This window comes from Haliotis rufescens, unplaced genomic scaffold (genome assembly GCF_023055435.1).
Source record: "Haliotis rufescens isolate VD_foot unplaced genomic scaffold, xgHalRufe1.0.p SCAF_2, whole genome shotgun sequence".
Classification (NCBI taxonomy): domain Eukaryota; kingdom Metazoa; phylum Mollusca; class Gastropoda; order Lepetellida; family Haliotidae; genus Haliotis; species Haliotis rufescens.
This window is the reverse complement of record NW_025963890.1, coordinates 49182121-49198071: the sequence shown is the minus strand read 5'-3', so window position 1 is coordinate 49198071 and position 15951 is coordinate 49182121.

Here is a 15951-nt window from a genome sequence, read left to right as displayed (position 1 = left end):
ATGAAAACGATTTTTTGCTAGAATGCTTCAACTTTGTAATTATTCATACTTTAAGAATTGTATGCATGAATGCAAAGCTGATGGTTCATGACAGTAATCGCTACTGATCGCTATTGATGTATGTCTGCAACAGGTGCTTGTGTCACCTGGATTTGAAGTGTATTTATTAATGCCGTAAGCCGTCTTTTGACCAGCTGAATATATTTCAAAAGGATCTATTTTTACATTTCGTTATTGTTTACAGTTGGCAAGCTTATTGTTACAAGTACGTCAGGCGAAAATTGGGATGTGAATGCGTGTCGGATTTTAATAAAGCGACAGAGTTACCGATTTCAATTAGAAAGGTCCATGGTATGAACTACATTATTACACACTACCTGAACGCGCAGCTCCTGGGCAACGTGTAAGTATTGTGGGGAGAGGTCTTCCATGTGAATTTAGAGTTGTATGTAGATAAGTATGAGTTCATGTTTGAAACACGTGACCAACGATGTTCACACTTATTATGACGCTGAGTCCAGGGAAAATTCGAAGTTTCCCAGCCTTGTTTGATAACAAAATGGGATCTGGGTACGTCTTTAGCTATTCGGTACATTACATTGCTATTCCCTATTTTCTCTTCTTTAACCGGTGTATGAGGCTGAACGGTTCCCATGCAATAACATACGGTTCTCCTTAGGAACTTCTAAACCTGTACTGGGATGTTTGAAATTTTATATTTAATTTTGTAAAATATATCAATAAAGGGGACTTTCGGAAGCAAAAATCAAAATTAAACTGTTTTGGCAAATGAATTCCGATGACCTATAATTATTACCAATATATAGGAGTAATTCTCATGATTCTCATGGTTATTGGAGCTCAGCATTTGTGGGTTGTTGTCTTTTATTTGTAAAGTATAGTTGGACTTGGACTAAACCCCTTATTTGCCAAAAATGACGACGTAAGAAGCGGTCCTGCGTAACCATTGTGATATGGTGTCCGTTTGACTTGGGGCACACTGCATAGGACACACTGGCAACAGCCGATTGTGATTCTGATCTATCAGTTGTCAGATGACGTTGTTCCGTCGCGCTTTTGTTAGTCGTGGCATGACTTCGCAGTTGAACAGTTAATAGTTTTGCAGCCGATAGCCCCCTATTTTAACTTAAGAAATAAACGACGGATGGGAGTTGTGTATCGTGAAATAAAACACTGCAGTGAAAATAAACCACGAGGGGCGCATGAGAGTCGTCTATTTCTTATATATGAAATATCAACATTAAATACAGCTTCTTTAAGGATTTTATTAAAATGTACAATCTTTAAATATCCAGAAATGACGTCATGATCGAATTAGCGTGAAAAAAACACGCTTCGTTCTTTCATTGTTCTTTGCGATGTATCTTATATAGAGCTATTCATTACGTTTCATTACATCAGTCCCGAGCATCAATCATTTCTGAAAATGGATTTTGTCGCTTTTATGTTCATGTGGTATTGATATTCCTTACTGTACTCATAATGTCTCGTTAATCTGGGTTAGGCGCATTTATTAATGGGTCACCGCGATACAGCTGGCATAATGCTGACTGGCGTTAAAACAAACAAACTTAGAGTAGTACACAATATTTACGCATGGTCTAACTTATTCAGGATCATAGATAATCAGTATCTGCGAGGTTGTTTGAAAATATTTTAGGAAGACTCTGAGAAGTTTTTTTTAAAGCAGATATATTTCATTTCATATATTCCTGAGCGAAGTTGTTACGGACATGGAAACAGGCATCGTACCTTATATTTCGTGTCCTACAGGCAATTAAATCAAGCCACTCAAACACACATGGACACACGTGGCAAATGTGATATGAGGTCTAATTTACCACAGGCCTCTCCGTTGTTTTGTAGATTTTTTTCCCTAGCGTTGGATTGTGTGTTCTGAACAAAAAGGTTAAGGATAATTACAATCGTGGGTGATATTCAAAACTGAGAACACCATTTTGTTCAGTATTTTATTCAACAAGAAAGCTGTTGGTACCCACTTGGTATCCAGAAGGAGTTATGGGTACATTCGGACCATGGGACTACGTGGTGTTCGGGCTGATGCTTGCTGGGTCCTCCAGCATCGGGGTTTACTACGCCGTGAAGACACGTAAACGACGCAGTACAAACGATTATCTTGTCGCGAGTCAGTCCATGACATTCCTTCCCGTGGCGTTGTCTCTAATAGCGACGTCAGAGTCTTCGGTGATGATGTTGGGGACGGCAGCGGAGTCATATGCCTTTGGAATCCAGCTGATTCTTAGTGAGTTTGGTAGTGCCGTTGGGACCATCATTGAAATCATCGTGACTCTCACCTTCCTCAAGAGACTGAATCTATCAACACCGTTTGAGGTAGGACTTCTAGTTGGTTGGTTGGTTGGTTGTTTAACGCCGCACTCAGCAATATTCCAGCTATATATCGGCGATCTGTAAATAGTCGAGTCTGGACCAGACAATCCAGTGATTAATATTATGAGCATCGATCCACGCAATTGGGATTGATGACATACATCAACAAGGCCAGCGAGCCTATTGGAACATGCCGGTGTCATGTCTTGTATATATCCATTTATTTATTTTGACATTAATTAGGGCTCTATGCCTGAAAGGCAAGAGACCTATTGTAATCGTTCGATTTATTATTATTATTATTAGGGCTCCCTGCCATCCTGGCAAGAGCCCTATTGTAATTGTTCGATTTATTATTATTATTATTATTATTATTCTTTATTATTATTATTATTCCGCCGATTTTTGTTCCAATCCGAACTCCAAAACTACTGCTCAGAATCTCTTGAAATTTTGCACAAAGATAGCTTAGCTACTGAAGTTATATCCACAAAAATCTCAAGACTCTAGACTCAAAGACTAAGGGCAGATAACTCAAAACAACTTTAAAAATCGCGATTTCAACAGCTAATATCTCCGCCACGAAAGCTCCAAAGACTTCCAAAATTCCTGAACAGATCCGGAATCAGATGCCAAACAAAATCTCTACACATCCAATGTAGCGAAATTGCTTCGTTTGGCCTCCAGATCGGATTAAGTGTTTTTGCACTGTTTTTTAGCAGATTTCTCAGTACTTGACTCCCAAAATCTCCTCAGCTCAAAGTACCAGCTCAAAAGCTTCCAAACTCTCCAGACTTTGGCTCCAAGTACCATACTAACAACTTCAAACAAAAAATTACGTATGTGATATGTTGACCTGATAGCCCTTGTCCTGGCGATTCCAAAACACCAAACCGTTTGTCTCTAGCTCAATGGTCAACGGAGCTACAGCTTTTTGAAAATGGCACTCTTTGGCCCAGGTCCATCAACTTGCCAAATAGCACAACTCTAAACTTGACAAATAGCTGAACTCGAAATACCCGTAACTCCGAAACTACTCGTCCGATTTCGACCAGATTTTGTATATGTATATTGAGTGGGGATGTCTGTTCTCACGACCAATTGTAGCGACATAGGAAATAAGACGACGGGGAGAGAAATTATGCATAATTTATGTATAACAACATCTTTCAACATATTGCTCCTAACCAGATCATTCTATAACTGGCAGACTAGGCAATCTTTAGTATTTACATGTGCAAATCGATATTGAAATGCAGTCACAAATCACAAATCCTACATACATCAAACTCTTATTTCACATGTTCTGGAAATGTCATTTAGTGGGGGTGACATGGGTATTCTACGAGCTCTTCAAACATTTTTTAAAGTAAAAGACACTGAAAGAAGCAGCAGTAAATGACAAATAAGTCCCGTTCACTGCACTTCAATCGCCAGCAATACTGTGTCCTCTTTGCGCTATACGCTACATTATTGCTGATAGACCAGTGGTATAGGTTTATTTATATACCAAAGTACAGTCTGCAGTACGTGAGCTTTGTGTATAGTTTTCGGCTGTGGACTACAGAAATCAGTTATCAGGGTCAATGAGATACAGTGTTAAAACAGCTGATGGACAACGCAAGCAGAAACGGACTATAGAAATACATTTCCGTTTGCGCTCGTATGTTCAACGGTTCTGCATAGAAAACAGTGTAGCTTGGAGTAAATAACGACATTGTGTGTTTTGTTATGTGAAAGCTCATACCAGCATCAATTGGCGCGAATTCACAATACACATTGTCAACAGAGTTAAGCAAAGAACTGCGCATACATGTATATTGGCCTCACAGCGTGTCAGCGTACCTCAGTCCCATGCGGCTTGGTCGGTCGGTCGGTTGCATATTGGAACGTAACCCACGTGCACGGTAATGGTATGGCGAGACAGCTACAAGCGGGGTCGTCCGAGAGCCGCGCGTTGGGTGCTTCAGTCAAAACATGACCTACATCCCGCCCGAGGTGTTACCTCCTTCATAAATGCTGTTCAGACTATGAGATTTACGGTAGGTTTGTGATTGAAAGTTTGATATCGCTGAACTCTCCGATTAATGTACTATCTTTTAAACGTACTTGTCATAATTTTGTAACTACAACAGACAGGTTCACTTCATGTTTCGACGGTAGCGATTTCTATAGTCTGTTTCTGTATGGATTTTCTTCGCGCTATATGTTGTACTCTCTGCCAGCGGGAAGCACGCAGTTTCGCGCACATGCACGTATGGACGATAAATCCAGATGTGTGTAAAACAGAACCAGACACCTTGTACGACATGATGTATGGAGGGCATTAATGTTTTCAGATGGATCTATATCAACATCGTATTTTTTGTTCGTTAGCGGTCCACGTGGAAGCTCATATCTGCATTGGCGCGAATTCACAATACACACTGTCAATAGAGTTAAGGAAACACAGAATTGCGGAATGCATGTTTGTTGACCGCACAGCGCGTTAGCTTGACCGAGGATGGGTCAGTCGAGTGCATATTGGAGCGTGAGCCACGGTAGCGTTTTGCGGGACGCACTAATTAAGCTCCCGGTAGATTGTGTTAAACGCACAAACACTTATTCTTTCGGCCGGCACTGATACTAGGTAAAATAGAAGATAGGAGAGCAGTATAATACTCGGCTACAGATGTTGATACTGTTGTAGTGGCGGGTAATGAAGGCTCCAGTTGCCAACGGGACGAATAGAGTTACCACCCTTAATAATGCCAAACTGGACCTGTGCCAAAATGGACTGTTTTTCTCAGTCAAAACGGACAAGTTACATGTCACATAGTTAATAAAGGCTATATTATAATGATACACAGTAATGCACATATCCTTCCTGATACCGGTAGTGACTTGTAAGTAAACAGGAAAAATGACCTGTTTTAGAAGGTCCACACTTCTGAAGCTTCATAGGGCGCCAATTATGAATGACCATGACCTTGTATCATTGGTATCAAAGTAACACCACGTGGTTTCTTAGAACGGATTTCCGCACTATCAAATTACCTTTTTATAATGCGAAACTGTTCATTATTGAAAATTCCATTTTGTTTCTGAGACATCCCTGATATAATGCCAACTTAATATCTTAATATTAATTACCAATATCATTATCGTTTAGAAACCAGTCCCTTTCTTTACTTACTTAAGTGTTATGATCTCTATTGCGTTTACAGCTAATTTTCTTTGAAACTTTGATAACAAAAGCTTGGAAGACTTGGGGTTTTCTTTGCTGATTGCTTGAATTGCTTCAACAAGAAGATGACAAGAGGTCACCGACATGTGTTGTTACTGTTAGATAATGTCCCAAGCCATCTCATCCCTTAGCACGTGTCAAATGTCAAGTTCCATGTCCTGCCAATTACAATAACAAGTCACCAACACCCCTGCATGCTGGTATCTTCCATCCTAAACAGACCCAGAGTCAAAATGGGAATTTTTTTCTTGGTCAAAACGGACCGGTGAAATATCCTATTGATAATCCAGATCATCTTATACTCGTACACAGTATAGCACATATCCTTCCGCCTATCCGAATGCTTTTATATAACAACAGGAGAAAATGCATTAATGGTAATCAATTAGTTTTATTAAGAACTCAGTTTCAATGGTTTTTAGTACTCTGTATAACCAAAGTGCAATTTTACAAAAGTACATCTATGAATAGAACAGGATCCGCTTCTACAATTCTTACCAAGCGGGAGCCCGACATCGCTGCTTGCAGCTATATTTAGGGCTCTATGCCTGAAAGGCAAGAGACCTATTGTAATCGTTCGATTTATTATTATTATTATTATTATTATTATTATTATTCTTTATTATTATTATTATTATTATTATTCCGGCGTTTTTTGTTCCAATCATAACTCAATAACTACAGCTCAGAATCTCTTCAAAATTGGTACCAAGATTCCCAATGTTCTGAAGCAGATATCACAAAAATCCCAATGCCGTAGGCCCAAAGACCAAGGGCAGATAACCAAAAAACAAGATTTTTTTGAACATTTATGTTGGCCTATTGCTCCCAAACCGCTTGTCCGATTACTTTCAAAATTGGCATGTGTCTGCTGCTTTAGGTGCCTGCCATTTTTTGTTCTATGACCTTGGCCATTGGTCACGTGGTTTGGCAGCCATATTGAATTCAAGGTTTTCCCAGTGTTTGGGGGGTACATGTCTTCAAAAGCATGGAACTCTGAATCCGCTTAATCAAATGCTTCCAAACTTTCTGAGAATTGTCTCCATACACAACAAATCAATATTTTAATAGCTGTCATTGGCCATCTTTGATAGTTGCGGCAAAATTTGATTTTGATTTTCATCACCGAAATTTTAATTTCAAGATCATATCTTGTAAGGTTCTTTAAAGAAACTATTGAAAGTTTGCATGAAGTTAGTTTCACATATGTACTTCATTTTGTGTTCTTGGTTGCATGCTAAAAGTAACACTGCTTGGTGGTAATATGTGATTATTTATTTCAAAAATACTAAGAATGAAGCCTCGTAAAATCTAGGTAGGATTATTTCCCTTTGACTGTAGACTACTCTTGAAGATGAGGGTTAGAATTGGTCTTCAGCAGCCCATGCTTGTCTTGATAGGTGATTATCAGGATTGGGTGGTCAGGCTCCCTGACTTGCTAATTTATTTCCCAATTGCAAAAGGCTTACTTTTGACGGCTGGGCCACCCGTGCCCCCCGACACCCCCAGAACAAGCCAATTTCTTGCGGCCATGTCCAACCTGCCTGCAGTTACTATGTTTTACGACGTTGGTACAAACAAACCATTTGAGGATTCGAACATGGTCTAGGTCTGAAATGGATTTAGAACACTCTGATTCACTCTGGCACGCTCAATTTCGGAGCGGTGACGTCCTGCAAACGGTGACTATCTTTTGACTGAGTTGGTACAAGCAAACCCTTTGTGGATTCGAACATGAGGATTCGAGGTCGTAGATAGGTTTAGAACAGCCTTTGACACCCGGCACATGCGAATGTCATAGCGGCAATGTTGGCAACCGCTGCCTACATTGGACGGAGTTGGTACAAGCAAACCAGTTTAGGATTTAAACATGGTCGAAGTCAGAAATGGGTTTAGAAGATAAAGGGTATACCCCAGAGCCATCAATTTCGTAGCGGCGATGTCCCGCAAGCGCTGCTTAAATTAGACGCGATGGTACAAGCAAACCATATAAGGATTCAAACATGGTCGAGGTCGGAAATGAGTTAAGTAGCCCTCTGACACTCCGGCACACGCCAATTTCGTAGCGGCAATGTTCTGCAAGCGGTGTCTGTCTTTTAACGGCGTTGGTACAAGCAAACCATTTGAGGATTCGAACATGGTCGATGTGGGAAATTGGTTAAAACACTATGGGACACCCAGGCACATGACAATTTCGTTGTGGTGATGTCTCACAAGCAGTTCCTTACATTTGACGGCATTGTTACAAGCAAACCATTTGAGGATTCGAACAAAGTCAAACGTGAGTTAAAAACTCACTGGGACACATGTGGTGATGTCTCGCAAGCGGTTCCTTGCATGTGACGGCGTTGGTACAAGCAAACCATATGCGGATTCGAACATGGACGGCGTCTGAAATGGGTGTAGAACATTCCGGGACGTTCTGGGACACGTCAATGTCGTAGAGGCTATGTCTTGCAAGTGTTTCCTTACTTTGGACGGCATCGGTACAACCAAACCAATTGGGGATTCGAACATGGACGAGGTCGGAAACAGGTTCAGCACCTTATCTAAGCAATGCGACAGAAACCCGGGGTCCTGGCGAAGTCAGAACACTAATCCGTTTGACTGTAGCTCAATGGACAAGGGAGCTATGCTCCCGGACTATTTGACCCCCTGCCACCCGGCCTGCCACCCGGCCTGACACCCTGCCTGTCACCCTGCCACAAGCTGCCGTACAACAGACCTCTGAATAGCAGACCTTTAAACACTTGTAACGTGGAAACTACTGGTCCGATTTTGACCAAATTTCGTGTGTGTATGTAGATTGGGATCGTCTAGATTATTATTGTGTTCATATTGTCCTATTTTAATCGTTCGATTTATTATTAGGGCTCTATGCCCCGGGACACCCTTGTACACGTCAATTACGTAGCGGCGTCCTTATTTGACGGCATTGGTACAAAGAATCCATTTGAGGATTCGAATATGAACAAGGACTGGAATGGGTTCAGAACACCCAAGAATGCTCTGGCTCCCGCCAATTTTGTCAAAACGGACTGATGACATATGAAGTAATAAATTACACTATAACATACTCATGTGCACTGCATTATAAAGTGGATTCAAATGACTGGAACTAAATGATTTATTGGTATGAGGGGCGGCCGGGTAGCCTTGTGGTTAAAGCGTTTGCTCGTCACACCGAAAACCCGGGTTCGATTCCTGACATGGGTACAATGTGTGAAACCAATTTCTGGTGTCCCCCGCCGTGATATTGCTGGAATATTGCTAAAAGCGGCGTAAAACCATACTCACTCACTTACTAGTGGCGTGAGATGTATTTTGTCCCGTTGCTCTGAAACCGTTACTCCGAATACTTTCACACTCTACGTGTGCCTGCTGCTTTAGATGCTTGACATCTTTTGTTCTTTAACTTTGGCCACTGGCCACGTGGTTTGGCAGCCATTTTGGATTTAGGGTTTTCACAGTGTCTTCGAACATGGACGGCGTCAGAAATTGGTGTAGAACATCCCGGGACGTTCTGGGACACATCACTGTCGCAGAGGCAATGTCTCGCAAGCGTTTCCTTACTTTTGAAGGCGTTGGTACATGCAAACCATATGCAGATTCAAACATGGACGGCGTGTAGAATGGGTTCAGGACATCCCAGGGCGTTCTGGGACACATCAATGTCGTAGAGGCGATGTCTCACAAGCGTTTCCTTACTTTAGACGGCATCGGTACAACCAAACCAATTGGGGATTCGAACATGGACGAGATCGGAAACAGTGTCAGTACTTTATCTATGCAATGCGACAGAAACCCGGGGTCCTGGCCAAGTCAGAACACTCATCCGTTTGACTGTAGCTCAATGGACAAGGGAGCTACGCTCCCGGACTAGTTGACCCCCTACCACCCGGCCTGCCACCCTGCCTGTCACCCTGCCACAAGCTGCCGTACAGCAGACCTCTGATTAGCAGACCTTCGAACACTTGTTACTCGGAAACTACTGGTCCGATTTCGACCAAATTTCGTGTGTGTATGAAGAGTGGGATCGTCAAGATTATGATGGTAATCATATTGTCCTATTGTAATTGTTTGAATTATTATTAGGGCTCTATGCCCCGGGACACCCTTGTACACGTCAATTACGTAGCGGCGTCTATATTTGACGGCATTGGTACAAAGAATCCATTTGAGGATTCAAATATGAACAAGAACTGGAATGGGTTCAGATCAACCAAGAATGCTCTGGCTCCCGCCAATTTTGTCAAAACGGACTGATGACATATGAAGTAATAAATTACACTATAACATACTCATGTGCACTGCATTTATAAAGTGGATTCAAATTGACTGGAACTAAATGATTTATTGGTATGAGGGGCGGTCGGGTAGCCTTGTGGTTAAAGCGTTCGCTCGTCACGCCGAAAACCTGTCAATTCCTGACATGGGTACAATGTGTGAAACCAATTTCAGGTTCACCGCCGTGATATTGCTGGAATATTGCTAAAAGCGGCGTAAAACCATACTCACTCACTTACTAGTGGCGTGAGATGTATTTTGTCCCGCTGCTCTGAAACCGTTACTCCGATTACTTTCACAATCTACGTGTGCCTGCTGCTTTAGATGCTTGACATCTTTTGTTCTTTAACTTTGGCCACTGGCCACGTGGTTTGGCAGCCATTTTGGATTCAGGGTTTTCACAGTGTCTTCGAACATGGACGGCGTCAGAAATTGGTGTAGAACATCCCGGGACGTTCTGGGACACATCACTGTCGTAGAGGCAATGTCTCGCAAGCGTTTCCTTACTTTTGAAGGCGTTGGTACATGCAAACCATATGCAGATTCAAACATGGACGGCGTGTAGAATGGGTTCAGGACATCCCAGGACGTTCTGGGACACATCAATGTCGTAGAGGCGATGTCTCACAAGCGTTTCCTTACTTTAGACGGCATCGGTACAACCAAACCAATTGGGGATTCGAACATGGACGAGATCGGAAACAGTGTCAGTACTTTATCTATGCAATGCGACAGAAACCCGGGGTCCTGGCCAAGTCAGAACACTCATCCGTTTGACTGTAGCTCAATGGACAAGGGAGCTACGCTCCCGGACTAGTTGACCCCCTACCACCCGGCCTGCCACCCTGCCTGTCACCCTGCCACAAGCTGCCGTACAGCAGACCTCTGATTAGCAGACCTTCGAACACTTGTTACTCGGAAACTACTGGTCCGATTTCGACCAAATTTCGTGTGTGTATGAAGAGTGGGATCGTCAAGATTATGATGGTAATCATATTGTCCTATTGTAATTGTTTGAATTATTATTAGGGCTCTATGCCCCGGGACACCCTTGTACACGTCAATTACGTAGCGGCGTCTATATTTGACGGCATTGGTACAAAGAATCCATTTGAGGATTCAAATATGAACAAGAACTGGAATGGGTTCAGATCACCCAAGAATGCTCTGGCTCCCGCCAATTTTGTCAAAACGGACTGATGACATATGTAGTAATAAATTACACTATAACATACTCATGTGCACTGCATTTATAAAGTGGATTCAAATTGACTGGAACTAAATGATTTATTGGTATGAGGGGCGGTCGGGTAGCCTTGTGGTTAAAGCGTTCGCTCGTCACGCCGAAAACCTGTCAATTCCTGACATGGGTACAATGGTTGAAACCAATTTCAGGTTCACCGCCGTGATATTGCTGGAATATTGCTGGAATATTGCTAAAAGCGGCGTAAAACTATACTCACTCACTTACTAGTGGCGTGAGATGTATTTTGTCCCGCTGCTCTGAAACCGTTACTCCGATTACTTTCACACTCTACGTGTGCCTGCTGCTTTAGATGCTTGACATCTTTTGTTCTTTAACTTTGGCCACTGGCCACGTGGTTTGGCAGCCATTTTGGATTCAGGGTTTTCACAGTGTCTTCGAACATGGACGGTGTCAGAAATTGGTGTAGAACATCCCGGGACGTTCTGGGACACATCACTGTCGTAGAGGCAATGTCTCGCAAGCGTTTCCTTACTTTTGAAGGCGTTGGTACATGCAAACCATTTGCAGATTCAAACATGGACGGCGTGTAGAATGGGTTCAGGACATCCCAGGACGTTCTGGGACACATCAATGTCGTAGAGGCGATGTCTCACAAGCGTTTCCTTACTTTAGACGGCATCGGTACAACCAAACCAATTGGGGATTCGAACATGGACGAGATCGGAAACAGTGTCAGTACTTTATCTATGCAATGCGACAGAAACCCGGGGTCCTGGCGAAGTCAGAACACTCATCCGTTTGACTGTAGCTCAATGGACAAGGGAGCTACGCTCCCGGACTAGTTGACCCCCTACCACCCGGCCTGCCACCCTGCCTGTCACCCTGCCACAAGCTGCCGTACAGCAGACCTCTGATTAGCAGACCTTCGAACACTTGTTACTCGGAAACTACTGGTCCGATTTCGACCAAATTTCGTGTGTGTATGAAGAGTGGGATCGTCAAGATTATGATGGTAATCATATTGTCCTATTGTAATTGTTTGAATTATTATTAGGGCTCTATGCCCCGGGACACCCTTGTACACGTCAATTACGTAGCGGCGTCTATATTTGACGGCATTGGTACAAAGAATCCATTTGAGGATTCAAATATGAACAAGAACTGGAATGGGTTCAGATCACCCAAGAATGCTCTGGCTCCCGCCAATTTTGTCAAAACGGACTGATGACATATGAAGTAATAAATTACACTATAACATACTCATGTGCACTGCATTTATAAAGTGGATTCAAATTGACTGGAACTAAATGATTTATTGGTATGAGGGGCGGTCGGGTAGCCTTGTGGTTAAAGCGTTCGCTCGTCACGCCGAAAACCTGTCAATTCCTGACATGGGTACAATGTGTGAAACCAATTTCAGGTTCACCGCCGTGATATTGCTGGAATATTGCTAAAAGCGGCGTAAAACCATACTCACTCACTTACTAGTGGCGTGAGATGTATTTTGTCCCGCTGCTCTGAAACCGTTACTCCGATTACTTTCACACTCTACGTGTGCCTGCTGCTTTAGATGCTTGACATCTTTTGTTCTTTAACTTTGGCCACTGGCCACGTGGTTTGGCAGCCATTTTGGATTCAGGGTTTTCACAGTGTCTTCGAACATGGACGGCGTCAGAAATTGGTGTAGAACATCCCGGGACGTTCTGGGACACATCACTGTCGTAGAGGCAATGTCTCGCAAGCGTTTCCTTACTTTTGAAGGCGTTGGTACATGCAAACCATATGCAGATTCAAACATGGACGGCGTGTAGAATGGGTTCAGGACATCCCAGGACGTTCTGGGACACATCAATGTCGTAGAGGCGATGTCTCACAAGCGTTTCCTTACTTTAGACGGCATCGGTACAACCAAACCAATTGGGGATTCGAACATGGACGAGATCGGAAACAGTGTCAGTACTTTATCTATGCAATGCGACAGAAACCCGGGGTCCTGGCCAAGTCAGAACACTCATCCGTTTGACTGTAGCTCAATGGACAAGGGAGCTACGCTCCCGGACTAGTTGACCCCCTACCACCCGGCCTGCCACCCTGCCTGTCACCCTGCCACAAGCTGCCGTACAGCAGACCTCTGATTAGCAGACCTTCGAACACTTGTTACTCGGAAACTACTGGTCCGATTTTGACCAAATTTCGAGTGTGTATGAAGAGTGGGATCGTCAAGATTATGATGGTAATCATATTGTCCTATTGTAATTGTTTGAATTATTATTAGGGCTCTATGCCCCGGGACACCCTTGTACACGTCAATTACGTAGCGGCGTCTATATTTGACGGCATTGGTACAAAGAATCCATTTGAGGATTCAAATATGAACAAGAACTGGAATGGGTTCAGATCAACCAAGAATGCTCTGGCTCCCGCCAATTTTGTCAAAACGGACTGATGACATATGAAGTAATAAATTACACTATAACATACTCATGTGCACTGCATTTATAAAGTGGATTCAAATTGACTGGAACTAAATGATTTATTGGTATGAGGGGCGGTCGGGTAGCCTTGTGGTTAAAGCGTTCGCTCGTCACGCCGAAAACCTGTCAATTCCTGACATGGGTACAATGTGTGAAACCAATTTCAGGTTCACCGCCGTGATATTGCTGGAATATTGCTAAAAGCGGCGTAAAACCATACTCACTCACTTACTAGTGGCGTGAGATGTATTTTGTCCCGCTGCTCTGAAACCGTTACTCCGAATACTTTCACACTCTACGTGTGCCTGCTGCTTTAGATACTTGACATCTTTTGTTCTTTAACTTTGGCCACTGGCCACGTGGTTTGGCAGCCATTTTGGATTCAGGGTTTTCACAGTGTCTTCGAACATGGACGGTGTCAGAAATTGGTGTAGAACATCCCGGGACGTTCTGGGACACATCACTGTCGTAGAGGCAATGTCTCGCAAGCGTTTCCTTACTTTTGAAGGCGTTGGTACATGCAAACCATATGCAGATTCAAACATGGACGGCGTGTAGAATGGTTTCAGGACATCCCAGGACGTTCTGGGACACATCAATGTCGTAGAGGCGATGTCTCACAAGCGTTTCCTTACTTTAGACGGCATCGGTACAACCAAACCAATTGGGGATTCGAACATGGACGAGATCGGAAACAGTGTCAGTACTTTATCTATGCAATGCGACAGAAACCCGGGGTCCTGGCCAAGTCAGAACACTCATCCGTTTGACTGTAGCTCAATGGACAAGGGAGCTACGCTCCCGGACTAGTTGACCCCCTACCACCCGGCCTGCCACCCTGCCTGTCACCCTGCCACAAGCTGCCGTACAGCAGACCTCTGATTAGCAGACCTTCGAACACTTGTTACTCGGAAACTACTGGTCCGATTTCGACCAAATTTCGCGTGTGTGTATGTAGAGTGGGATCACAATCATATTGTCCTATTAGAATCGTTCGATTTATTATTAGGGCTCTATGACCTGGGACACCCTTGTACACGTCAATTACGTAGCGGCGTCTTTATTTGACGGCATTGGTACAAAGAATCCATTTTAGGATTCGAATATGAACAAGGACTGGAATGGGTAGAGAACAACCAAGAAAGCTCTGGCTCCCGCCAATTTTGGCAAAACGGACTAATGACATATGAGGTGAGGTGAAATAGGGTTTAACGTCGCGTCCAAGATTATTGCACTTATATAGCGACGTGCATGTACGTGTGTGGGGCTGCTTGTACTAGTCCGGACTGATGCCGATTTATAGTGCTAGCTCACTGAGATACCTTGCCGCAGTTTAACATGAATACCCCACTCAGACACAGTATACTGACTCCGAGCCGACCAGTCCTTGTTTTAGCCCCTTAATGCCGAGCGCCAGACAGGGTAACAACAAGTACCATCTTTTAACGTCTTTTTGTCGAGGATCGAACTCCGGACCTTCCGCTCTCCGGGCGGAAGCTCTACCACTAGACCATGGAGGTGGTCTAATGACATATGAAGTAATAAATTACACTATAGCATACTCATGTGCAATGCATTTATAAAGTGGATTCAAATTGACTGGAACTAAATGATTTATTTGTATGAGGGGCGGTCGGGTAGCCTAGTGGTTAAAGCGTTCGCTCTTCACGCCGAAAACCCGGGTTCGATTCCTGACATGGGTACAATGTGTGAAGCCCATTTCTAGTGTCCCCCGTCGTGATATTGCTGGAATATTGCTGAAAGTGGCGTAAAACCATACTCACTCGCTCACTCACTATTGGCATGAGATGTATTTTGCCACGTTGCTCTGAAACCGCTACTCCGATTATTTTCACACTCTACATGTGCCTGCTGCTTTAGATGCTTGACATCTTTTCTTCTTTAACTTTGGCCATTGGCCACGTGGTTTGGCAGCCATTTTGGATTTAGGGTTTTCACAGTGTGTTTTGGGTACACAGGTCTTCAAAAGCATACGACTCTGAATCCACCACATGAAATGCTACCAAACTTTTTGAGATTTGTCTCCGTACATACAATATCAAACATTGATATATTTGATGGGATAGTTATTAGTTGCGGCCATATTTGATTTTGATTTTCATACCCCCGGCGTACCATCAACTCATCAAAGACCCCAATCAGCCATAATCCCGTTGTTTATATTACTGGCTTCATCCTTTCTTTCTGCCACTGACTTCATCGACGATTGTCATCACTACCCTTGTGTGTACATAACAGGCTTCTCTACTGCAGTATAACAACATTTACTCTACTGCATAAACATTACCTCCTACTTGCATAGATACTTGTCAACCACACTCTGTATATCACTTGCTTGATAACGGTGATAGAACCTACACCGAAAC